At 46.3% G+C, this 26,250-nt stretch overlaps 1 pseudogene; it reads right to left on the reverse strand.

Moving 5' to 3' along the window:
* Nucleotides 1-2,240: 2,240 nt before the first annotated feature.
* LOC103117152 (ADP/ATP translocase 2-like) lies at nucleotides 2,241-2,836 on the reverse strand (annotated as a pseudogene).
* Nucleotides 2,837-26,250: the final 23,414 nt, after the last annotated feature.

The following is a 26,250-nucleotide window of genomic DNA, read 5'->3' on the forward strand; positions in this document are numbered from 1 at the left end:
TGCACCATTCTGGCACATGCAATGTCAGGGATCTAACTCAGAACCTCTTGCTTGACAGTCCAAGCTTTAGGAATACCTGGGTTGCCACAGTTGGTTTTAAGACCTGCTCTGTCCCTGAGCATTCCAGGAATTGGCTGATAGTTAAGAAATCCCAGGCAAACCTATTTAGACAACTGGGGTAGTGGTAGGATTTAAATCCAGGACTCACTCCAGAACAGAAACAGAAGGAGGGATTCCCCTGAACCAAGCTTGGATGACACAGTCCACTGCCTCCTGCCTGGGAGGGGCTGGCAAGCCTGTACTCAGCGCTGCTGGCCTCACTCTGGCCAGGGCCCTCTGTCCAGGGAGCCAGCCTGGAGCTGGGGCTCCAGGGTGAGTCACCCCAACTGAGCCTCCACCGCCCTGACTCCTTGCTGCCCCCTCCCCTTCCTGCTCCACACTGGGGCCCCAGTCTCCAGAGGAAGGTCATAGGAACTGGCCCAAGATTTGCTCACTTTGAAGCCATCTGGTGTTTTCTGTTTCGCTTTAAAAGAAAGAGAGGAAGAAAGAAAGAAAGAAAGAAAGGGAAGAAAAGAACAATCTTGCAATTCCAAACAGAGCCTCCTCAGTGGTGTTAGAAAACAAAATTATGCTTTCTGATTCTTGCATCTTGTCTGGAGTGTTTTCCCTGATATGAGCAGTCTAGCTTCACCAAGATGCGGGGGGGGGGGGGGAATAGGACAGGAAGGAGGTGTCATTGCACCCACTGGGCCTGATGAGGAAACTGAGTCCCAGTGAAACTAGGCGTTTGCTTGAGTCATCCTGCTGAAAGTAGTAAAAGTGGTTCAGCAGCCATTGCAGTTGCCCTTTGTCCTCCTCTGAGCAGAATTATGTCCTCCACTCCCTCATTCCTATCAGCACTTTCATTCATTCATTCATTCCCACACTCCCCTCCCTTTTTAACAATTTGTATTTATAAAAAAGGAAACACTGATAAAAACCATAGGATAAGAGGGGTACAACTCCACACAATTCCCACCACCAGAACTCCATATCCTATCCCTTCCCCTGATAGCTTTCCTATTCTTTAAACCTCTGGGAGTATGGACCCAGGGTCATTATGGGTTGCAGAAGGCAGAAAGTCTAGCTTCTGTAATTGCTTCCCCACTGAACATGGGCATTGGCAGGTCAATCCATACTCCCAGCCTGTCTCTTTCTTTCCCTAGTGGGTTGGGGTTCTGGGTAGGCAGGGCTCCAGGACACATTGGTGGGATTGTGTTCCCAGGGAAGTCTGATTGGCATCTGGAACCTAGTGGCTGAAAGACAAGTTAACATATAAAGCCAAAGAAATTGTTGACTAATCATGAGCCTAAAAGCTCGAATAGTGCAGATGAAGATTTGGGGGGTCTCCATTTTGTAGATAGTTAGTAGGCCTATTTTAGTTATATTCCATGACTATATATATATATTTTTTTTTTCCTGAGCCTGACATCTGATATGCAGGTGAACCCAAGTTATTGTCTGAAGAGATGATGTCATCACTGGAAAGGGGGCTAGAAAGCTGGATCAGGGAAGAGAGTAGCTCCCAAATATGGGAAAGGTGTATAAATATTGTTGACTATAAACCCCATCGATTTGATCTGAACTGGGCCCATATTCAGATTAGGAGCCTATGTGACCTCTTGCATCCCTGTAGATCTGAGCTCAAATTCTGTGGTCATGTGTGGGCCCTCCCCCCCTCCGTTTTGTCCCCCCCCCCCCCGAGCCAGGGTGCTTCCAGGTCCACTCTTTCATTCAGGTAGAGAGTCAGAGAGAAGGGAAGAGACACCACAGTGCCAGAGTTTCCCCCAGTACCACAACACCTCTTGTGTGGTACTAGGGCTCTGTACCTGGTGAGCTATCCCTCCAACTCTCACTTTCTCCCTTCTAAACAGCACCCCCATTTCATCTATTCCTAAGCAGTCAAAGAGGGAAGTTCCCTTTATGCCTGTCTGGATCCCTCTAGAGACATGATGGTGAGAGAACAACCCAGCCCTGACCTTGCTTACAGAGTGGTGGGAGGTGGACAACACAGGGAGCTGAACAGGGCTGCTTCATGCTGCCAAAAGGGCCATGGTTCACACACATCCTGGAATAATTGGCTCTATGGCACAAATCATCTTCCTTTTCTTGTAACAAGAAAGTGAGTGTGCAACTGTGATGCCTTTCTTTAGCAGCCTTATCTTTAGGAGCTCTCTTTGAACTTGGCAGGTGTCTCTAGCTTACTCATATGTGTGCCTGCCAACATACTTTTTTTTTCTTTGTAAGAACATTTCAAAATGAATCCAATGGATATCTGGGTGGTCAGTCATCACCAAGAGTGGAGAATGTTTAATCAGGCAGTTGCCAAGGCCTTTGAATTCTCACTCAGCTCTGGCTTTGCCCACATAAGCAGCTAAACAGGTACAGACAAAATCGAGAGGGTACACGAAACACAGGGATGTGGCCCCAGCTGCACCACCTGACCCCAGATTGCCGGCAAAGTAGCACCAGAACTGGGTCCTTTAGTCCACCCCTCCCAGGAAGATCTGCTTATATTTATCTTTGAAGGCAAAGTTGAGAGCCTGGGTGGGGAAGTATCTGATGACACTGGCTGGGTTCCCACGCCAGAAGGACAGCACGTCCTGTTCTTTGGGGCTACGGACCACACAGTCCCTGATGCCCTCATATTGCTTGTCAGTGGTGATTTTCTTGCTGGCATGCTGCACCTGCAGCAGCAGCTTAACCTGCATGATGGGCACCATAGCACCCGTGGAGATGGCCGAGGCCAGCCCTCTGCCAGAACGTCCATGGTGAAGGACATGGCGGCATCTGTCATGCTGGGAAAGAGGAGGCGGCGGCAAGCGTGGTGCAGGATGAGAAGGTGGCAGCGATTCTGGGATTTTGGGCCCAAATAAAGATTCTTTGGACAGCAGTGGCAATGTCACTCGGAACACGATTGATAGCAAGAGCTTAATGCCCTCCCACATTCACCTCATAGTTAATATTGAAATACATGTGCACATATATATGTATATATGAATTTAGTCACTCTTCCTTATTGTCTCTTTCAACAGCTTGTTGATATAATCGGGATGCCAACTGCCTTGAGTTGGCCTGTCTTGAAGGTTCTTAAACTTATAACCTATCAGAAAAACAGACGCAGGGCTGGGAGATAGCTTACTGGGAGGACACTTGCCTTGTGATACACAAAGCTCTGGGTTTGAACCCAGGCACCATATAGAAGTACCCTGACACTGTGGGAAGCTCATCAGATGGTGGTGTGGGGCTATGGTTGTGTCTCCCTCTCTGTCAACCTTTGCCTATCTGAAATAAAAATAACAGGGAAAAAAACTAATATTAAGAATGGGGATTGTGGACTCACATGTGTATGAGGCCCCTTCACAGAAAAATAAATAAATAAATGACAAGCACAAGCTCCCCTACAGTCTTTCCTCATCCACTTAGGATACTTAGAAGTTAGCAAGCAGTTTGACCCTCCTTTGAGCTCCTGCAGAACTGTGCCACCCTGGGCAGCTTTCTTGCCCAACTCCTGCCCAAGCAGGTGGGAAGCAGTGGGGTTGGGGGGAGAGATGGAGATGCTGCTTACACCAGAGGCAGGGTGAGCTGCTGGTCTGCTGAGCCTTGGCTCTGCATCCTTGAGGTGTCGCCCTGAGTCAAGCATTCTCCTCCTCTATAAAACAAAAAAAGCAAGTGCCCTCAGATGCTGCCTGAGAAAGTGCTAGTGGGCACTGACTTCTTCCTGAAGAAAAATCAAACCAACTGTACCTACAGGGAAGGCTGGTTCCATGCAGAATGGGATGGGACATAACCACCTCTCTGGCTCCAGGAAATTTAGGTCAGGCCTGGTAATTCCAGATGACACAGGATTACACAATACACGTTGTTCAGCAGAAAGAGAGGGCTGTGAAGAGGCCTCAAGGTGCAGTCCCTTCATGGGGCTGTGAAGACTCCTTGGAGTGTAGTCCCCTCCTGGGGCTGGGGTTCATGTGTGACAGCTGTGCTGAGATGTATCCCCTGCACCAGACAGTTAATTCATCTATTTAATGAATCTTAATCAATGACATTGAGTCTCTCTGTCCTTTGGGGCCGTTTTCTTTACTCCATCACCAACCCCTCTGGAAGTGTCCCTGGTGCCCCACCTGCAGAGCTGATAATGAACCCCTCTGTTGGTTCACTCCTTGTGGGAGAAGCCAGCATGTGGGGTGCTGTGTCCTCTCAGGGTGCAGATTGCCCATGGGGTGCAAGGCTCCTCTTCTGGGTGTGCAGATGCTGCTGAGATGACCACTGACCCTGGCAAGGCCAAGTGCACAGAGGGAATTCCAGCAGAGACTGTGCCAGCAAGCGGACCCTGAAGTCTCTTCTGCAAAGGGAGACACCACCCCCAACTCATCCCTCAAGGCCCCAAACACAGCAGCAGGGTGGGGTGGTGCCTGTTCCAGGAATCCTGCTATGATGGGACTTGTGCCAGTTGCAATTTGGGACAACCCAGAGGTTTGGCAGCTCAAGGCCATGAGATCCCATGGGGAATTCACTGCCTGCAGGACTCTGGTTAGGCCAGCCTCCTGCCTTCTTTCCCCAACCCTATCAGATGGCCAGCCAGGGCCCTACACAGTGTTGGCTCACATATCATGGAGTGAGGTGGTTTTTCAAGCTGGGTTTCCTTCCTTCCTTTCTTCCTTCCTTCCTTCCTTCCTTCCTTCCTTCCTTCCTTCCTTCCTCCCTCCCTCCCTCCCTCCCTCCCTCCCTTCCTTCCTTCCTTCCTTTCTTTTTAATTGCCATCAGGGTTATTGCTGGGGCTTGGTGCTAACACTATGAATTCACCCCTCCTGGTGGCCTTTTTTTTTTTTTTTTTTTTTTACTTTCTATTTTATTTGGTAGGACAGAGACAAATTGAGAGGGAAGGGGGAGATAGAGGCACACACACACACATACACACACACACACACACACACACACACACACTTGCAGACCAGCTTCATTACTTATGAAGCATCACCCCTGCAGGTAGGGACCAGGGGTTTAAGTCCAGGTCTTTGCACATGGTAACATGTATGCTCAGTCAGGTGCACTGCTGCCTGGTCCCCTCAAGCTGACTTTGATTATCTCAGAGCACCCCCTTCCCATTCCAGTTCATCTGTTGAAACCCTAACTTCCAATGCTATGGTATTTGGGTGTTTAGGGGTGATGGGCATGGTGAAGTCACAAGGGTGGGGCTGTTGTGATAGGATCAGTGCCTTCAGAAGGAGTTGGGCCAGGACACAGCAGGTAGGTGGATGTCTGCACTCTGGGAGTAGAGCTTTCGCCAAGAGAAGGGGTTGGCTTGTGTCTGTGGTCAGACCACCACAGAAACTCCTGATCCAAAAGTTGGAGTCAAGTCTGCTGACTACTTGACCTTGACTTTCTAGCCTCCAGAACCTCAAGAAACACATGTCTGTGATGGAACCATCTGGTCTACAGTGATTTGGTTATAGATGCCTGTTCAAAGGATGATGAATTGAGAGGGACCCAGCCTCAAACTTCCATCTTTCCTGGACATCTATATAAGCCCCAAGTCAGGGCACAGCTGCTGGCACTGCAAGAGTCCCCACCCTCCTGGTGAGGTGGCAGGACAGCACAAACTGCCTCAGGTCCTGCTGACTATCAGTTGTCAGGGCCACAGAGAATAGCCAGGTGTGACACCTAGAACCCAGGCACCAGTAGAATGGGGCAGATAGAAACTTGAGGTCAGGCAGTGGTGCACCCAGTTGGGTGCAAACCTGAGTTCACATTTCAAGTCCCCATCTGCAGAGAGGAGGCTTCAGGAGCAGTGAAGCAGTGCTGTATGTCTCTCTTTCTCTCTCTACCTTTCTTTCTCTCTCTTTTCCTTCTCTGTCTCCCCTACTCTTCTCAATTTCTCTCTGTCCTACCAAAATAACAAAGACAAAAATTAATAAATAAAACTAAAAAAAAGAGACAAAATATTTTCATGATCTTGCTTGTCTGCCTCAATGGCTAAATCATACCAGGCTAGGAGAAGGGGTGTCTGGCATGGAAAGGGCTTTGGGCTTAAACAAAGGGTCTTGAGTTTAATCCCCACATGAGCCAGAGTGATACTCTGGTTTCACTTTCTCCTTCTTTCTCTCATGTTAGTAAGTTAAAGAATAAATGTTTTAATGTGTCCTTTGGTGGCTCAGAAGGTGTATAGTTGGTTGAGCAATACACTTAGAAATATGAGCCCCACTCACTTTCCTGCATGCTCCTCTCAATTCATACCAAATGATATTGCATCTGCTGATCCCAGCCTAATCAATGCAATGAGTACCACTTCAGCATGCTTCACTTCAGACTGTGTTCAGAGACGTCAGGCATGGAATTTCAATATTTCACCCTCATTACTTGGGTGAGACTTTTCCTTTCATAGTATTCTCTAATTCCATTCTAGGAGGTTCATTTCCTAACAAAGTCCCAAAACCTAGATATAGACCAGGTCCCATGAGATAGAGCACATGTTCACATGTATCCATAAATTAGGGCAAAATATATACCTGAAAGCAAAGATACACAATAGTCTGTAGTGAGTCAGTATCAAGTTCATAATGAAATAGTGTCTATTTAGACTTAGATACACTCCTCACCTACTTCCTATTACAGTTCTCTCACTCACTCCAAAGCTAACCTTATCAAAGCAAGAACTGCAAAAGCTGAATAAGGGCAAGAGACGGGCATAATTTAACAATGACTCTTTAGTCACTATCAGGCCACCCCATCAGCTTAGCCCTAATTGGGGAGTCCTGAGATTCCCAAAACGACATGATGGGCCTAGACCTCGAATAAATCCCTCTCTTCATTGTTACTGGTCATTTCTATCAGGAACAACACAATAAACCCCTTTGTGGGCCCCCATAGGACCTTGCCCTAAACTTGGATCAACAATGGTAGAGAATGTTCCATCCTCCGGAGGGAGGCTGGACAACATACTCTATGCTACACCTGAGGAAGATGGGTCCTGATACTGGGGCAGCTTGGAATGCTCCTACTCATGACCACAGAATGTGAGCTCAGACCTACAGGGACGAAGAGATCACATAGGCTCCTATGCTGAATATGGGCTCCAGACTACATCAAATTGATGGGGTTTACAGTCAACAATATTTATACCCATTCCTTGTCTTTCTGCCTAGGAATCTAGTAACTATAACTCTCTCTCTGCCTCTTTGCTTTCTCTGACTCTAAGAACAAAACAAAAGAAAAATATTGCTATCACTTCCCACTTGCATGTACACATGGAGGATAATGCCTCATCACCAGGATGTAATCTTGGAACCATTCTCTCAGATCAGTGGTGGGAGTGGGGGTGGGGAGAGGCTACTCCAGGGTTCAAGTCTTCCTGGGCTCAAGGCCTCAAATGGATTCTTGAATATACTTCCCTGAAATCCCAAACATATCTGCTTTTCCGTTCTGAGCTGTCTAAGACATTGGCTTGAGAAAAGAAGAAAGGCAGATGAGAGCGGGGCTGAGAGCAGCAGAGTGAGAGCTGTTACTTCTGGGGAGCCATGAGCTGAACTTGTGGGGGGCCCTGGCAGGAAGGACCAAGGGGTGGGGCTGGAGACAGGCAGCGGAGCTTAGTCAGTGGGGCTCTGCTGGGAGTCATTGCCAAGGATGGATGCACAGCCACCCTGTTGGCAAGCTGAGGATCCTTAACTATTTGCTCCTGAAGATGCAGCTGGGAAATTAATGATGGCTTTCTGTTGGGATGGGTGTGGGCAAGAGGGCCTCTCTGTCACCCTTCCGAGAACATCGGGATTGGGAGATCATCTTGTCATCGGCCAGTGTGGTGCTTGTTTGTGGAGCGAGAATGAGTCAGGACCAGTGCAGGCTAGTAGGGTTTAGGCCCTTCTGAAATATTCTATCCATCAAATAGGGACTGGAGAAGTTGGGTCCTTTGGCACAGTGGTCAGGGCCTTTTAAGAGACCACGGGCTGGTGTTGGCTCTGCCCTGCAGGTGGGGTTTGGCACATCATGCACCCCCAAGGTTACCATGACCCTATTAGGGCTCAGGATGAAGTCAGAGGGGGTTCAGGACAGCTGTGTGTGTCGTGCATGCGTATGCTTGAGTTTACATATAGGTATGTGTGTACGTGTGCCTGTGAGCCAAAGGTGAGGTGGAGGACAAGAGGTGTCAAGAGAGACCTCTGGGACATTCTGGAAATCTGGAGCCTCTAGTGACTAGGGGTTGACAGCACAGGTCACTGACTCCCTTTCAAGGCCCTGAAGTTTCCTCTAGCCTGAACTGGTACTATACTGACTCCCAAGGGGCTTCTCATTGGGCACAGCGACTCAAAAGCCTCCACACACTCCCTTGTTATAAAATGGGCCAGGAAAATATCACAGGGGTTCTGTAAAAGACTTTCACACCTGAAGTCCCATGATCCAAAGTTCATTATCCAACACTACCATAAACCAGAGCTGAGCAGTGCTCCAGTTTTAAAAACAAATTAAAATAAATAATTAAATAGATAGATAAATAAATAAATAAATATAGCCTGGGAAATGGCACAGTGGCTAAGGCTTTGGACTTAAAAGCATAAGGTCCTGAGTTCAGTCCCTGGTACCTTATGAGCCAGAGTGATGCTCTTGTGTCCTCTCCTTTCTCTCATGTCAATAAATTAATATATATATATATATATATATATATATATATAGTTACTTTTTATTTTAATGAGAAAGAGATACAGAGAAAGATAGAAAAGTGAGAGACTAAGACCAGAGCACTGCTTAGCTCTGGCTTATGGTGGTGCTGGGGATTGAACCCAAGACCTCAGAGTATCAGGGATGAGTCTTTTGCATTACCATTATGCTATCTCCCCAGCACCCCCCTCCCAGTTTTTTTTAATGTATCCCTTGCTGACTCAGAAAGTGTGTAGATGGTAGAGCAGCACATTTAGAAGCATGAGGTCCTGAGTTTGATCCCAAGCGCTACTTAGGCCAGAGTGATGCTCTGGTCCTCTCTGGGTGTCCTTCTCTCTTTCTTTCTCAAACAAATAAACAAATCCTGTCAAAAATGCACCCATATGTTCTGGCAATGTTTAGGGCTCAGGGCCATGGGGAGATGGCCTTTGAAGCCTGAGAGCTTTCCCTGAGCAGTGGTTTTGAAGCTCCAGCTTGCTCTATGTCATAGCCGGGCTGTCGGGGCTTGACTGGGTTTGAATGCACACAACACTTGATGCTCAGTGCCCTATGGCCCTTATCTTGTGTCCTCTCCTCATGGTGCCCACTTTGAGATGACCTTTCAACTTTTTTCGGCAGTGAGTACGTCCCTGCACCCTAGTCCTTACCAAACCCTCCCCCACCCCCCACCCTGATAGAGTCTAGCATCTGATTGGAACCTGGGGTCATTTGTGACCTGGGCCCTGCTCCTCCCACTGTGAGCCCCATAAGTGAAGCCAGGCTGGCCTGGGTTGGGGTGCTCTCTGATGCTGAGTCCCTCAGACAGGTCTCTGACTCCAACCTTAATTTATGTTTTCAGACACAAAGGAGCCCACAGCTTGGGGCCTGGTGGGCAGTGGAGCATATCACAGAGTGTAGTAACAGTTTATGGTTCTCTCTCTTTTTTTATATTCATTCCTGGTTCCCCTCTATTTTTTTATGTTTAAATATCATTTTTATTAGTGGTTTAATATTGATTTACAAAATTTTAAGATAATAGGGATATAATTCCATACAGTTCTCAATAAGAGAGTTCTATTGGAAACTGAAGTAGTTATTCCAAAGTCAACAATACAGGCTGAATCTATAACTATATATTTTTCCCCCATTTTTCAATGGTTCTGACTTTACTTCCTTTCTAGTTCACCTCTATACCTATTACTAATTTCAAATGTCTTTCTTTCCCTTTTTTTCACTTTTCTCTCAGATAAGCAAATTGTACCTGTCTTTCTCAGGTGTTTTTCAGATCCACTTTCCTTTCATTGATGGCAAGAAAACAACAACAACAACAACATAACTCCTGGTGATCAACACTTCAGGTCCTAGTGGAATGGGGATACAGAGGTATATGGTTTACTTCCTCTATCATTTACCTATCTGAAAGAATGGTCCAAAATTTTTCTTAATTTGCAGAAGGTGTGAGTTCTGTAATTGTTTCTCTACTGGACGTGGTTGTTGGCAGGTTGATCCATACCTCCAGCCTGCTTCTGTCTTTCTGTAGTAGGGTGAGGCTCTGGAGTGGTGAGACCTCAGGACACATTGGTGAGTTCATTTGCACACGGAAGTCAGGATGGTATCACAGTAGCATCTGCAACTTGATGGCTGAAATGCAGTAAGACGGAAAGCAAGACAAAATGTTTAATAAACAGGAACCATAAAGTAGGAATAGAGCAGATGAAAGTAGCTTCAGAGTGGAAGGAAGCTAGGAAATCTATTTTAGGCATGTTCCTAAGAGCCTATGCTTTGCTTGAGCTTGATAGCAAACATGGGGGTGGACTAGAAGATGGGAAGATGGTGTCAGAGTTGAGAGTAGGGCTAGGAAGCAGGATTAGGGCAGAGAGTTGTTCAAAAACTTGAAGACAATATATAAATACAATTAACTGTTTACCACAATGATCTAACCCAGGGCCCATATCTAGTTCCCTTCTATTTATGGACAAAAGAACTCAGTCTTCTATTTAATGCAGTCATCTAAGATTGCTTAAAAAAAATAAGTTAAGTGGCTGAAGAGGTGGCATAGACGTAGCATATAGTCCTGAGTTCCAAGCTTGCTACTGCATGCACTGGGGGTGCTCTCTCCAGTTCGTTTTTTCTGACTCATAAATAAAGATGCTAATTAAAATATAAGCCAAACCCTAGATTGGGGTCCTACTGGCCTGGAGGTTATGAGGTGACTGGGTGTAGGGGTGACCCCAGTGTTAAACTCTCCCACTCTTTTTTCTTTTTTGTCTCCAGTGTTGTCAATGGGCCTCTGTGCCTACACTACATATCCACTGCTCCTAGAGGCCATTTTTTTCTATTTTGTTTCCCTTGTTGTGGTTGTTATAGCTGTTGTTGTTGGATAGGGCAGAGAGAAATTGAGAGAGGAGGGGAAGACAGAGAGGAGGAAAGAAAGATAGACACCTGCAGATCTACTTTACTGCCAGCAAAATGACCCCCCTGCAGGTGGGGAGCAGGGAGCTTGAACCAAGATCCTTACGCTGGTCCTTGTACTTTGTGCCATGTGCACTTAACCCACTGCACTACCACCCAGCCCCCATCTCTCCTACTCTTATGCTGCTGCTTTCATATTAACTTATCCTTTGTGGCTGCCTTAGGCAAACGCTAGAAGAAGAAGCAGATCACCACAAATCAGGGGACTTAAGGCAGCCCTCATTCAGTCTCACACAGCTCTGGAAGCCAGAAGTCTAAAATCAATAGTCTTGGTCTGAGTTCTGATGAAATAGCTTACCTGGATAATGTACTGCTTTGCCATGTACATGACCCAGGCTCAAGACTGGCCCCCACCACATTAGAAAAAGCTTTGATGCTATAGTTCTCTCTCTCTCTCTCTCTCTCTCCCTCTCCCTCTTCCTCTCTCCCTCTCTCCCTCTCTCCCTCCCTCTCTGCTTTTTTGTTTCTAAAACAAAAACAAAAACCCTGGGCTGAAGTTGGGGTGTCAGCAGGGTCACACCGTCTCCCTAGATTCTTGGAGATGATTTATTTGCTCTTGCCTTTTACAGTTCCTGGTGGCTCTAGGCTCCTTGACTTGTGGCCCCACCACTCTAGTCTCTAGCTTAATCTTTATGAGGGCATCTTCCTTGAGTCAGTACCCCTCCTCTGCTTGCTCTACAAAGGACAATTGTCACTAGATTTAGGACCTGCTTGGAACATCCAGGATGAGCTCATCTTGAGATCCTTAATGAATTACAGTTGCAAAGACTCTCTTGTCCAAATTAGGTCATGGTCACAGGGTCTGGGGTGTGGACCAATCTCTCTGAGGTGTGAGGGGGAGAAGACTGGGAGGTCTTTCTGCTCAGAATTGAAGTCTTAATCGCTCAATCCAATTCCTGCCATCTTCCTCCTTGGTCACTTCACTACCATCATGCAGAATGTCCACCCTAGGATGCTTCTGGAACATTCTGGGTTTGCTTCTTTTTTTCTCTCTCTTTCTTTCTATCTTTTTTTTTCTTCCTGCCTCCAGGGTTATTGCTGGGGTTTGGTACCTGCACTATGAATCCACAGCTCCTGGAAGAGTTGTTGTTGTTGTTGTTTGTTTTTGTTTTGTTTGTTATTGTTATCATTATTGCTGTTATTGTTGGCTAGGACAGAGAGAGAGAGTGGGAAAACAGAGAGAGGGAGAGAAAGATAGATACCTGCAGATCTGCTTCACCACCTGTGAAAGGACCCCCCCCCTTCAGATAGGGAGCCTGGGGCTCAAACCGAGATCCTTACTCCAGTCCTTTAGCTTTGCACCATGTGCGCTTAAACCGTGTGCTACCACCCGGTCACCCTGAGTTTGTTTCTAGACATGCTCTTCCCTGGGGCTGCAGCTCTTACCCTGGAATCTTATGGAATCTGGTCACCTTCAGGTCTTTGATCCCCAACTCCTTCACAAAGATACTGTTCTCTGAACATTACACTTAACAAATCTGTGCTCACCCACGTCTCACCATCTGCACATTTCCTCCCACCTCCAGCTCTTTCTGGCTTTGCCATTCCAGACTGACTTCTTCAGCTAGAGAGACAGATAGGCAGTGCTCTGAGTTCATACTCTTTGTCTGTTGCTAGGCCATCAACCATATGAGGAGGAGAATTACTATTCTGCCTTGGGCTGCAGTCCCAGGTTCTAGAACAGGACCTGACGTGCATGTAATAGCTGCTCAATAAGCACATTGACTGAATAGTACATAGGGTCGGGATGGAGGGTGGACACTTAAATAGGGGTGGAGACTTCAACCCTGTACCTGCAGTGTCTGACTGGCTGCTAAGTCTACCTTTCCCTGTCCCGTCTTAGTCTCTGTGCACCTTTTCCCCATGGACCTATCAAGCTTTGCTGCTTTAATTCTTCTCACAGTGGAAGGAAAGGCTGAAGCCTTCAGAATGATCTTCCCCTTGAGCCATTGTGGACAAAACTCTTTGTCACCCTGTTGCTGGGGCCTTGCCCTTCCAGGCAAGATAGAAAGGCAGGCAGAGTCAGAGAAAGAGGGAAAGAGGAAAAGATACCACAGCACTGAAGCTTCCTCTGGAGAGATGGGGGCTAGACTTGAACCTGGTTTGACAGAAAAAGGCACACTATTCAAGTGAGTTATTTTTCCAGTCATAAGCAGAGACTTTTAAAACAGCTTTTCCTCTTCCTCTTCCTCCTCCATTCTCCCCCTACCAGTACAATTGCTGGGACTCTATATCTACATGATTCCATCAACTCCAGAGGCCTTTTCCTCCTTTGTCCCTTTTTCTTTTGATGGAGGTGAGAGACAGAAGAGAGAGGGAGAAGTAGATAGATAGATAGATAGATAGATAGATAGATAGATAGATAGATGGAGATAGATAGATATACGGACATATGTAGCACTGCTTCACCACTTGTGAAGCTTCCCCTCCCTAGGTAGGGATCCGGGATTGAACCCAGGTTCTTGCCCGTGATAACATGTGTTTTACCAGGTGAGCCACCCCCAGCCCCCTAAAGCAACTCCTTGCTATGACCCAGGAGACAGCACAGAGGTAGAGTTCTGAACTTATATACGTAATAAGGTTTTGCGTTCAATCTCACATGCCAGCGCATTCCTCTGCTCTTTCCTTCCTCTCTCTCTCTCTCTCCCTTTCTGCCTCTCTCCCTATTGCTTGCTCTTGTTCTCCCCTCCTTTTTCTCAATCTATCTTTCATGAAATTAAGAAATTAAATATTTCAAAATAAAATAGCTTCTCACTTTGCTTTAGTTACTTATTTATAACAGCATTGTAATTCTGTAGAGCAATAGGGAAAAAAAATGAGACTCACTGAGCACTTTTAAATGTCTTTTTCCCAGGCCCAGGCAGGAGTTTCTGTCCCAGAGCCACGACTATGAGCAGAAGGAGCAGCCCTGGGAACCCAGAAGCCTGCCTGGTGACACGTGTGAGACCTGTTGTCCTGCCTGGAAACCGAGGCCAGTCCTTGCCAAAAAAGCCCAAATGAACAGAGATGGCCCTGGAGCTTGGAATTCCCAGCCCTGGCACTCAGACACTATGTTGTCAGAGGGGCCTGAGCTGCCTTTCCGGTGGGACTCTAGGCCAGCCAAACCCCACCTCTGGCTGGTGAGGAGCACAGGCTTGGCCTCTGCTCTCCTCCTGGATGAAGAAAAGGAGCTTTATTCCAGACAGGCTCACTCCCCACCCCCCACCCCTACTCCCCACCCCCCCCGCTTCTTTCAACACCACATCTGTGTCCATGGCTGTGACCTTGAGCGGGAAGGCTCTGGGAAAGGTCCCCACAGGGTGGACTTTGGGGAGCAAGAAACTGCCAAAAGTGGGCTTCTGAAGCCAGTCAGCACCCCATGGTGCAGAAATGGAGCATCCTGCCCCAGGATGGGGGGGTTCCCTTCTGCAGCTCCCATATACTGGCCAGTCACTAGGACACACTGATGGCTGCTCCCACCCCCTTCACCTCCCCAAGACTCCCCAACATGTGATCTGGTCCTGTCACTTCTTTCTGTCTGTACGATGGGCCAGTGATACCCCAGCTGGGGGGTGACAGTTTGGTAAGCCTGTGTCTCACGCAGGGCTGCTGGTCAGACCAGTCTCCACTGTGTGTATGGGCAGGCACACACACACGCCCACACACACAGCATTCATGTGAATTTTCTTGAAAGCAAGTTCAGCTTAGGAGCTAGGACCTTTGAGTTTCTCAGATAACAAGGAAGTTCAAGCAGGGCCTGTGGTCATCTCCCTACTACATCCCCTCCCTGCTCACCTCCCCAGTGCTTCAGCAAGGCCAGCAGACCCTGCAGTGCCCCCACCTACAAGGTCCCCCTGAAGGTCACTGCATCTCTCAGAGTCTGGTGTCGCCCACAGAGCCAAGGCCACTGTGGACCCTGCCATCTGCCCTGAGACTCTGGTGCTGGCTGCTTCTTAAAGCCCCCCTGCCCCTCACATTACCTCTCCATATCCCCCACTGAAGACCCTTTCAGATCCCCACCCCCGCCCCAGCTGTATTTGTAGGAGCAGGAGGCCCAGTGTCCACTAATGACTTCCAGACCCAGCCTGACTGACCCTGGGGCATTGGGAGCAGTGGGCAGGGCTGATGAGGGAGGGGTGAGATAGGTCCTGGGGATGGAGGCTGAATGCTCTAGATATGGCCTCCTGCCAGAAGGCTCCAGATGTGTCTGTGCCCCTTCCCTGCTGTGTGACACTGTCCCTTCTGTAGCCAGATAGGCCTTTGCTGCATGTCCCTGTGCCCCTGCTTTCCAAGCCCTTTGTGATACACACTGTCACCCCTCCTCTGAGGACAATCCTAAGAAAAGCCCTCAGTGACCATGGTCCTCAGGTCCACAGTCCAGCTCCTCACTCTGACTTTCACCATCTTGTTTCCCCAGGACCAGAATGACCAAGCTCTAGCTTATGAGTGGGCAGGCTCCTTACCCTTCCCACTTCTGCTGCCTTTGGACTAGTGGCTCAAGTGAAGCCTAGTAGCAGAAGTGAGGCCAGGGACAGTGGCTAAGTGCCCTAGTCCCTCCTTAGCCCTTTATGCAGCATGGGAGGAAGGACTGTTCCCCAAAAGGGAACTAGGATGACTTTTACTCCAAAAAGGCTCAGTGAAGAAAATTTCACCCAGTGGTCTGGGAGGTGGCATGGTAACTAAGGAGTTGGACCAAACAGCATGGGATCCCAAGTTCAATCCCTGGAATTGCATGTTCCTGAGTGATGCTGAGGTTTTCTCTCTCTCTCTCTCCATATAAGTAAATAAATCTTTTATTTTATTTTTTTAATTTTTATTTATAAAATGGAAACACTGGCAAGACCATAGGATAAGAAGGGTACAATTCCACACAATTCTCACCACCAGAACTCTGTATCCCATCCCATCCCCTGATAGCTTCCCTATTCTTTATCCCTCTGGGAGTATGGACTCAAGATCATTATGGGATGCAGAAGGTGGAAGGTCTGGCTTCTGTAATTGCTTCCCTGCTGAACATGGGCATTGACAGGTTGATCCATACTCCCAACCTGTCTCTCTCTTTCCCTAGTAGGGCAGAGCTCTGGGGAAGTGGGGCTCCAGGATACATTGGTGGGGTTGTCTGTCCAGGGAAGTCTGGTTGGCATCATGCTAGCATCTGGAACCTGGTGGCTAAAAAAGAGTTAACATATAAAGCCAAACAAATTGTTGACCAATCATGAACCTAAAGGCTGGACTACTGCAGATGAAGATTTGGGATCTCTGTTTTGGAAATAGCTATTAGATCTATTTTAGGTATATTCCAAAGATTCTCATGCCTTTACTAGTTTTTGCCTGAGCCTGACATCATTTATCTGGAACCAGAAAACACCTAGAATTGCCAAAACAATCTTGAGAAAAAAAATAGAAATGGAGGCATCACACTCCCAGATCTCAAACTATATTATAATGCCATCATAATCAAAACAGCCTGGTACTGGAACAAAAAATAGGTACACAGACCAGTGGAACAGAATTGAAAGCCCAGAACTAAACCTCCACACCTATGGACATCTAATTTTTGATAAAGGGGCCCAAAATATTAAATGAAAGAAGGAGGCTCTCTTCAATAAATGGTGCTAGGAAAACTGGGTTGAAACATGCAGAAGAATGAAACTGAACCACTTTATCTCAGTATAAACAAAAGTCAACTCTAAATGGATCAAGGACCTGGATGTTAGACCAGAAACTATCAAATACTTAAAGGAAAATATTGGTGGAACACCTTCCCTCCTAAAGGACATCTTGATAATACAAACCCAACTGCAAGAAAGACTAAAATAAAAACAAATTGGACTGCATCATATTGAAAAGCTTATGCACAGCAAAAGAAACTATCACCCAAAGAGACCTCTCACAGAATGGGAGAAGATCTTCACATGCCATACATCAGACAAGAGGTTAATAACCAAAATATATAAAGAGCTCACCAAACTTAGCAACAAAAAAGCCCATCCAAAAATGGACAGAGAATATGAACAGATTATTCACTACAGAGAAATTGAAAAGGCTAATAAACATATGAAAAGTTGCTCCAGGTCACTGACTGTCAGAGAAATGCAAATAAAGACAACATTGAGATACCACCTCACCCCTGTGAGAATGGCATCCATAAAAAATGATAGCAGTTAGGGCAGAGGTAGATAGCATAATGGTTATGAAAAGAGACTCTCATGCCTGAGGCACCAAAGTCCCAGGTTCAGTCCTTCGCACCACCATCAGCCAGAGATAAGAAGTATTCTGGTAAAATAAATAAATAAACAAACAAACAAATAAATAAATGACAGTAGCAACAAATGCTAGAGAGGTAGTGGGAACAAAGGAATCCTTCTGCACTGCTGATGGAAATGTAAATTGGTCTAACCTCTGTGTAGAGCAGTCTGAAGAACCCTCACAAGGCTAGAAGTAGACCTTCCAGTAATTCCCTTCGTAGGGATATACCCCAAGGACTCCATTAACACCCAACCAAAAAATGAATAAATCATAAATAAATAAACTAGAGGCAGGGTGGTGCTGCACCCGGTTGAGGGCACACATTACTATGCATAAGGACCCAGGTTCAAGTCCCCACCTGCATAGGGAATTATTCAAGAAGTGGTGAAGCAGGTCTGCAGGTATCTCTCTTTCTCACTCCCTTTATATCTCCTTGTCTCTCTTAATCCAATAAAAAATCTAATAAAATATAATTTTTTAAAAAGAAAGAGAAAATTTAAAAAAAGGAAAGGAAAAATAACTGCTGGGAGTCAAACTGGGTTTGTTGAGCCCCAGTGATAACCCCAGGGGCAAAAAATAAGTAAGTAAATAAATACTGAAAAAGGATGACTTTTTCTATTATTATTTTTTAATTTTTTATACATTTTATTTTCCCTTTTGTTGCCCTTATTGTTTATTGTTGTAGTTATTATTGTTGTTGTTGATGATGATGTCATTATTGTTGGATAGGACAGAGAGAAATGGAGAAAGGAGGGGAAGACAGAGAGGGTGAAAGATAGACACCTGCAGACCTGCTTCACCTCCTGTGAAGCAACTCCCCTGTAGGTGGGGAACCAGGGGCTGGAACCGGGATCCTTATATGCCTGTCCTTGCACTTTGCACCACGTGCACTTAACCCGCTGCGCTACCGCCCGGCTCTCAACTTTTTATATTATTTTTAATTAGTAATTTAATGTGGGCTTACAAAATTAAAAGATAACGGGTACAATTCCACACCTTTCCCACCACCATCGCCTTCCCTTCCGATGGAAATTGCAGTAGTTCTCCCAAGGTCACAGATATCGGTTGACTATTATTTCTGTATCTGTCTGTCTATCTATCTATCTATCTATCTATCTACCTATCTATCTATCTAATTTGTGCCCATTTTTCTACGGTCCTGTCTTCTTTTCCTTTCTAAGTTACACCTACACCTATTACCACTTCTGAGTTGCTTTTTTTCCTCTCCTCTCTCTGGGTCCTGATGGAACTGGGTTTCAGAGCCCTCTAGTCATCTTCCCCTAACATTTCTCCCCCTCTGGGAGTGTGGACCAAAATTAAAAAGATGATTTTTGTTGAACCATCACAGCCAATGCAGCATGAGCTCCTTGTTGGGACTTCTTGGTGTGCAACCTTTCTTCTCTGTATTGTGGAAACCCCAGGAAAGGCCTCTGTGGGGAAAGGGTATGAGTGTAGAACAGTCTCAGCTGTTCTATTAACACCAGAGAAAACTCTGGTGCAGTTGGATCGCCAGGAGGATGTTGCCACCATGGCAAGATAGGCAGAGAGAAGGGCTGGGCCCTTGGTGAGGCTGAGCAGCTGGAGCAAGCCTCACATGAAGTCCACTGCTGGACTGGTCAAACACATGATCCATTGCTTTCTCTATCAGTTAAAGTGGTTGGAGGCTATTTTACACCATGTGCATCTCATAACTAGAGAATTTTGTGCTTCTGAACCAGGAGACAAACATGGGCCACAGTGGGATTGAAGGGGAGGAACACAGGAAGCCGGGGAGAAGTTAAAGCTCTTATTGAGAAGTGGAGTGCAGGTCTGGTGCTTCTGGAAAACACCAAGGAGGGGAGAAGATACCTGACTGGTGAGGGTCTGTGTCTCCATAGGAGAGCAGGTGTTGAGAGAGTGCAGCCTGGGACAGACTCTGGCCAACAGATGCCCCACAGACTCTCTTAATCACAGGACAGACAGATACTTTTCCCCCAGTGTCTGACAGTCTAGGGGCATCTATTCCATCTATTATTCTGTCAAAGAATCGAAAAAAATGGGGCGGGGGGAGGCTGGGAAAACAGCATAATGGTTCTACAAAAGGTTTCCATGCCTGAGACTCTGAGGTCCCAGGTTCAGTTCAATCCCCTACACCACCAGAAGCCAAAGTTCAACTGTGTTCTGGTATCCTTTTCTACACCTTTCTCATTAAAATAAATTAAAGAAGAGAAGAGCCCACTGGAAGTGGTGGAATCACACAAAACCAAGTCCCGGCAGTCGGGCGGTAGCGCAGCGGGTTAAGCACAGATGGTGCCAAGCGCAAGGACCAGCATAAGGATCTTGGTTCAAGCCCCCGGCTCCCCACCTGCAGGGTAGTCGCTTCACAGGTGGTGAAGCAGGTCTGCAGGTGTCAATATTTCTCTCCCTCACTCTGTCTTCCCCTCCTCTCTCCATTCTCTGTCCTATCCAACAATGATGACATCAATGACAACAACAACAATAACTATGACAATAAAAACAATAAGGGTGACAAAAGGGAAAATAAATAAATATTAAAAAAACCAAGTCCTAGAGTTGTCAGTCCCTGGTGGAAGAGAAATCATAAACAAATTACAGAAAAGAGAAAAGAACAAAGAAAGGAAGAAAATAAAAGAGAGGGTGAAAAACTATGAAGCTGAATGGAAAGACTCAAACTAAGTTTCACAAATGGAGGACATTTAAATTCTTGGCTGGCATAGCACATACCATAAAAATGTCATTCTCCCCACATTAAACTATAAATGTGATGTGTTTTGGCCTTTGAAGAAGAGGTGGGGGGGAAGATGAGAATGGAGATAGGAGGCTGAACAGTTATTAACAGAAAGTGGTTGGGGGGGTTGACCTACCAGATAGTAAATCTTGTGTTAAAATTGCTTTAACCAGAACAGCATGGGGGAATGGCTCCTGCTAATGCTCTAGCATACAGGGAGATGAGTAAACTCTTCAGAACCACTAGCTTTCTGGATGATGACTGGACTTGATACACTAGCACCCAAGAGTTTTCCCTCAGTGTGATTTTCTGAGTCACAGATCAAGGGAGGGTCTCTCCTGGTAAAGCCAGGAGACACTATCAGGAGGAGGAAGAAGGAATCTGCAGGCAGAAGCTACTGTATGAGTGTGTATGTGTGTGTGTGTTTGTGTGTGTGTGTGTTGAGGGGGGTACTAGAGAACCCCAAAAGCACTCAGCTAAGGGAAGAATTAACAGTCAGTGACTGACCAGCTGGCCACTCACAGTGACTGTCACACAAGACCCTCCTGTGGGTAGGAAATGCCATCTGAAGTTTTCTTCTTGGGGGAAGGAAAAGTGTGCTGTGCTTGGCAATTTGATCAACCAAGTAGTCCCCAGATTCAAGGGAGACAGTGCTTAGGAAAAGTAAAGTGTTGAATATGCCAGTCAGGCTGAGTCCTTTCCAAATGTGGGGCTAGAGTGTGTGCCTGACAGTGAGACAGAACAAATCATAGCTGGCATTAGAAAGAGACTGTGAAGATATAAAACTACTGTGCTCTAACTTCTGTTCAAAATTTTGTTCAGATCTCTACACTAAAAACACAAAACATTGTTGAAGGACATAAGCAAAGATCTAAATAATGGAGAGGTATGACATGCTTACAGGTTGCATGACATCAGTTCTCCTTAAATTGATCTAAGAGGCTGGTGAAATAGCTCACTTGGATAGTGCACTGCTTCATCATGTGTGTGGCCCAGGTTCAAGCCCTGTTCTCCCACTACATTAAAGGGACCTTCAGTTCTGTCGTTTTGGTCACTCTCTGACTCTCTCTAAATAAAAAGAAAATTAAAAAAAAAAGTTCATAGGTTTGATGCAATTCATATGATACTCTGGCAAGCTCTTTTCTTTTCTTTTCTTTCTTTTTTTTTTTTTTTTGTAGAAACCAGCAAAGTGATTCTTAAAATTATAGGGAAATAAAAAGTCAAGAAAAACTCTTGGAGGTGGGGGGAGCAAGAAAGACACACCTGGGGAGATGTATACTATGGGCCAACAAAATTAAAGAAAATTATTATAAATATAAAGTAATCAGGACATGGCAGTGTGGACAAGACATGACACAGGCTCACAGAAACAGACACATGTTAATGGACATATGACTACCAACAGTGCAACTTACTGGGGGAAAGCAATACAGTTGTACACACACATATAAAGCTTCTCATCTCCCCCTAAAAGATTTCTATAAGGTACTCTGTACCCCAACCTAAGTCAAGAAGGAAATTTTTCAGGGTTGGATCAACTGAAGCTCATATGAAGCAGTGACCCTTGTACCCTTACTGGACACCATAAAGGGATTTTAATTTATCTATTTATTTTTATTATTGGATAGAGACAGATAAATTGAGAGGAGAGGGGAAGATAGGGAGGGAGACAAACACCTACAGCTTTGCTTTACCACTTGTAAAGTTTCCCCCTCAAGTGTGGACTAAAGGCTTGTGCACTGTAATGTGAGCACTTGACTAGATGTACCACTGCCTGGTCCTGGGATTTTTCTTTTTCTTTCTTTCTTTCTTTCTTTCTTTCTTTCTTTCTTTCTTTCTTTCTTTCTTTTCTTTTCTTTTCTTTTTTTTTTTTTTTGCCTTCAGGATTATTGCTGGGGCTCATTGCCTGCACTATGAATCCACTGCTCCTAGAGGCTATTTTTCCCCTTTTGTTGCCCTTCTTGTTTATCGTTGTTGTTACTGCTATTGCTGTCATTGTTGTTTGATAGGACAGAGAGAAAACGAGAGAGGAGGGGAAGACTGAGAAGGAAGAAAAAAATAGACACATACAGACCAACTTTACTGCTTATGAAGTGACCCCCACACCCTCAGGTGGGGAGCCGGGCCGGGCCAGTGCACTTGATGCCTTGTGTGCTTAACCCATGGAACCACCACCTGCCCCCGCCCCCCCCATTTTTTTTAATTTAAGAAAGGATGAATTAACAAAACCATAGGGTAGGAGGGGTACAATTCCACACAATTCCCACCACCCAATCTCCATATCCCACCCCCTCCCCTGATAGCTTTCCCATTCTCTATCCCTCTGGAAGCATGGACCCAGGGTCGTTGTGGGTTGCAGAAGGTAGAAGGTCTGGCTTCTGTAATTGCTTCCCCGCTGAACATGGGCATTGACTGGTCAGTCCATACTCCCAGTCTGCTTCTCTCTTTCCCTAGTAGGGTGGGTCTCTGGGGAAGCAGAGCTCCAGGACACATTGGTGGGGTCTTCAGTCTAGGGAAGCCTGGCCGGCATCCTGATGACATCTGGAACCTGGTGACTGAAAAGAGAGTTAACATACGAAGCCAAACAAATTGTTGAGCAATCATGGACCCAAAACTTGGAATAGTGGAGAGGAAGTGTTAGGGGGGTACTCACTGCAAACTCTAGTGTACTTCTGCTTTTAGGTATATATTTTGCAGTAGTTTACGGATATGTGTGAACATATGCTCTCTCTCACAGAAAATGGTGTATATCTAGGTTTGTTTTTTTTAATGAAGTGTTAGACCTAAAGGTCAAACACAGTTTAATAGAACTTCTAGATGGGTGTTTATTTAAAAGAATTTCAGATTAGATAAAGATTTCAGAAACCAGGTGGGAAAAATAACTAATTGTAAGAAGAAAAAAAAAATAGATAAATTTGAATTTAACAAAATTAAAAATACTTGCTTATGTACAAACACCATTAAGAAAGACACCGGCCGTGCAGGCGGGTCCGGTGGATCTTTCCCGCTCCCCTTTCCTCCGGACCTCATCATCAGTCCTTTCTGGGCAGTGCCTGCTCAGGGACCCCTCTCCCCCTGGGGGGGGAGGGCCGGGAGGCATGGTTTTGGGACGTGGGGCTGGGGGTGGTGCTAAAAAATTAAGAAGAAAGAGAAAAAGAGTATTGCAACAAAGTAAAGGACTATGAGGGAGAAGGATAAGCAAGGGATGGGGAGGTTATTGGGGTTCATTCCAGTGCATGATGGTGGAAAAGGACCCAAGTTTAGCCTGGGGATGCTTTACAGCATCCTATCACCTATCACTGAGAGATGAGAAATTGTACTCAAGTATCAACACCTGTACTGTAAACCATCAACCCCTCCCCTCAATAAAATTATTTGAAAAAAAGAGAGAGAAAAGAAAAAAGGCAAATCAAATCACAGGCTAGAAGAAAATATTCGTAGTACTTAGATCTGACCAAAGATTAGAATACAGTGACTTATCTAGAAGATATAAAGGGTTCCTTCTCATCAGAAAAGAAAACAATTAAGTCTCACACAAATGAAAAGAAGCTATTTCATAAAAAAGACACTCAAATGACCAGAGAGCACATGAAAAAGTGCTTCCTGGGGCCAGGTGGTAGTGTATCTGGTTAAGGGAACACATTATAGTGCACAAGGACCCAAGTTCAAGCCCTCAGCCCCCACCCGTAGGGGGAAAGCTTCACAAGTGGTGAAGCAGGGGTGCAAGAGTCTCTCTGTCTCTCGTCCTCTCTGACTCCCCATTCCCCTCTTGATTTCTCTTTGTCTTTACCCAGATTATTAAAAAAAAAAAAAAAAAAACTTCCATGAATCAGTCAGAAAAAGGAAAAGTAAACTAAGAATCGTAGGGATAGTCCAAGAAATAGCTCACTTTGTAGGGCATACCAAGCAGAAGGTCCTGGGTTCAAATCTCAGCACCACATGGGACCACCACAGCGCCAAGGGAAATGCCACAGGTGATGGAATAATGCTACGGTCTCTGTTTCTCTGTCTGAGTTATAGACAAATAAAGTCACAATAAAGTACTGCTACCTACCCATTTCTATGGCTAACCTTGGAAAATTGGCAAAACCCAGTACTGATGAAGAAATAAAGCAAAGAGACTCGAAGGACATTGCTTGTGGGAGAGTAAAATGGCCTTGGAAGATGGCTTGGCAGTGGGTGGTAAAGTTACACACACTACTGTTCCATGTCCCAGCAAATTCCCTCTGGTCAGTTATTTAAGAGAAGAGAAACCATTTCACATAGGCATGTTCAAGATTTTATATAAGGAGGCTGGGAGGCGAGTGACCTGTAAGTGCACACCTTAGTGCTCACCTGGGCTCAAGATTCTGGCCACGACATGGGAGTATTGTGGTAAGTTTCGGGAGCAATAGTGCTGTGGTGTCTCTTCTTCTCTCCCCATCTCTCTCCTTCTGTTTCCCTCTCTCTCTCCACATATCTATAAAGAGTCTACAGGGAGCAGTGGAATCATGTAGGAGCAAAGTCTCTGGGAAGAACCTTGTGCCCCCCCCCACACACACACACAAAGAATGTTTATGTGAAGTTCAAAAACAGTTGCAACTAATGCACAATGGTAGAAATCAGAAGAGTGATGGCCTCTGGGGGGTGTGGGTATGGATGGCCTGGGACAGAATATGAGGGGGTCTTCTGGAGTGATGGAAATGTTCTTTACAGTTTTTTTTTTTATCATTGGACAGAGATAAACTGAGAGGGAAGGGGAGGTAGAGAGGCAGAGAGAAAGAGAAACCCTGGGGGTTTGGGCAGTGGAGCACCTGGCTAAACATATGTAGTACTACGCCTAAGGATATGCACAAGGACCTGGGTTCGACCACCCCTGTTGTCTACCTGCAGTGGAGATGTGTCACAAGTGGTGAAGCAGGTCTCTAGATGTCTATCTTTCTCTCCCTCTCTATCTCCCTCTTCTGTCTCAATTTCTCCTTGTCCTATTGAATGAAAGGGGGGAGCCACAGAAACAGTGGATTGGTAGTGCCAGCAGTGAGCCCCAGCAACTGGAGGTAAAAAAAAAAAGTGTGTGTTTGTGTGTGTGTGTGTGTGTGTGAGAGAGAGAGAGAGAGAGAGAGAGAGAGAGAGACCTATAACATTGCTTCACCACTAGTGACGCTTCTTGCAGGTGGCGACTGGGGGCTTGGACCTAGGTTCCTGCATATGATAACACTTGAATTCAACTGGGTACCCCACCACACAGTCCCTATTCTTCACATTCTCACTCTGGGAGATCCTATAGGACTGCCTCTGGGAGGTCCATGGGCACCAAGGCAAGACAGGGCACCAGGGCTGGCCATGCTCCCTCTCCATCCCTGTGGTCATTTTCTTTCAGGTCCCACAACCCAGGCCAAGCTCAGCTGGGACACCTCCTGGCTGCTAGGAGGTCTTTCATCCCTAGGCCAAAGTGATCCCTTAAGGGCCACTACACACAGCAGACAGATAAACAACTCTGACTCCTTTGCCCCTGCCAGAATGGCTGCAGGAGAGACAGCAAGTGATGCCAGAGAGTGGGTCACAGGCTGGTTCAGAGGAATACACCCACCGCCGCCACGGCAGTGGAGCAAGCACGGAGCAAATGACTGACGGGCTGTGTCAGAATCTCATAAACAAGCATGACTTCACAGCCCGCCGGTACACACCCCTCTGAGGTCATGTGGGCCCCTCCCATCCCCTGGGCCGCTGCACACAGGCTCTGACGCCACAGGCCACGCACAGTTTTGGGTGGGCCTCCATTTTACGTAAGGACCACAGGCACCGAATTCCTCTGGGAGGATGTCCTGGCCCTGTTCCATGAACTGGGATCAGAGAACCTGGTGAGAAAAACAGCCACATACCCGGTCCATCATAATACCAAGAGGCTGGGCGGTTGGTGGGATAATAAGACAGTGTCTGGCCCCGAGGATGCCCAGAAGAAAGAGGGTTTGTCTCTGCCTGATAGTCTGAGGAAGGTTCTGAGCAAAGGGAACTTTCAACAGTATCTTGAAGGAATTTGCTGAGGAAAGATAAGCTGAAAAACTCCAGATGGAGGAAGAACAGCCAAGCTGCCCCTGGTCACCTAATTTGATTCTCTTGGAAGGACCGCACCCCCCCCCCCACCTCCACTCCTCCAAGACCAGAGCAGTCAGGCA

Source organism: Erinaceus europaeus, chromosome 9 (assembly GCF_950295315.1).
Source record: "Erinaceus europaeus chromosome 9, mEriEur2.1, whole genome shotgun sequence".
Lineage (NCBI taxonomy): Eukaryota > Metazoa > Chordata > Mammalia > Eulipotyphla > Erinaceidae > Erinaceus > Erinaceus europaeus.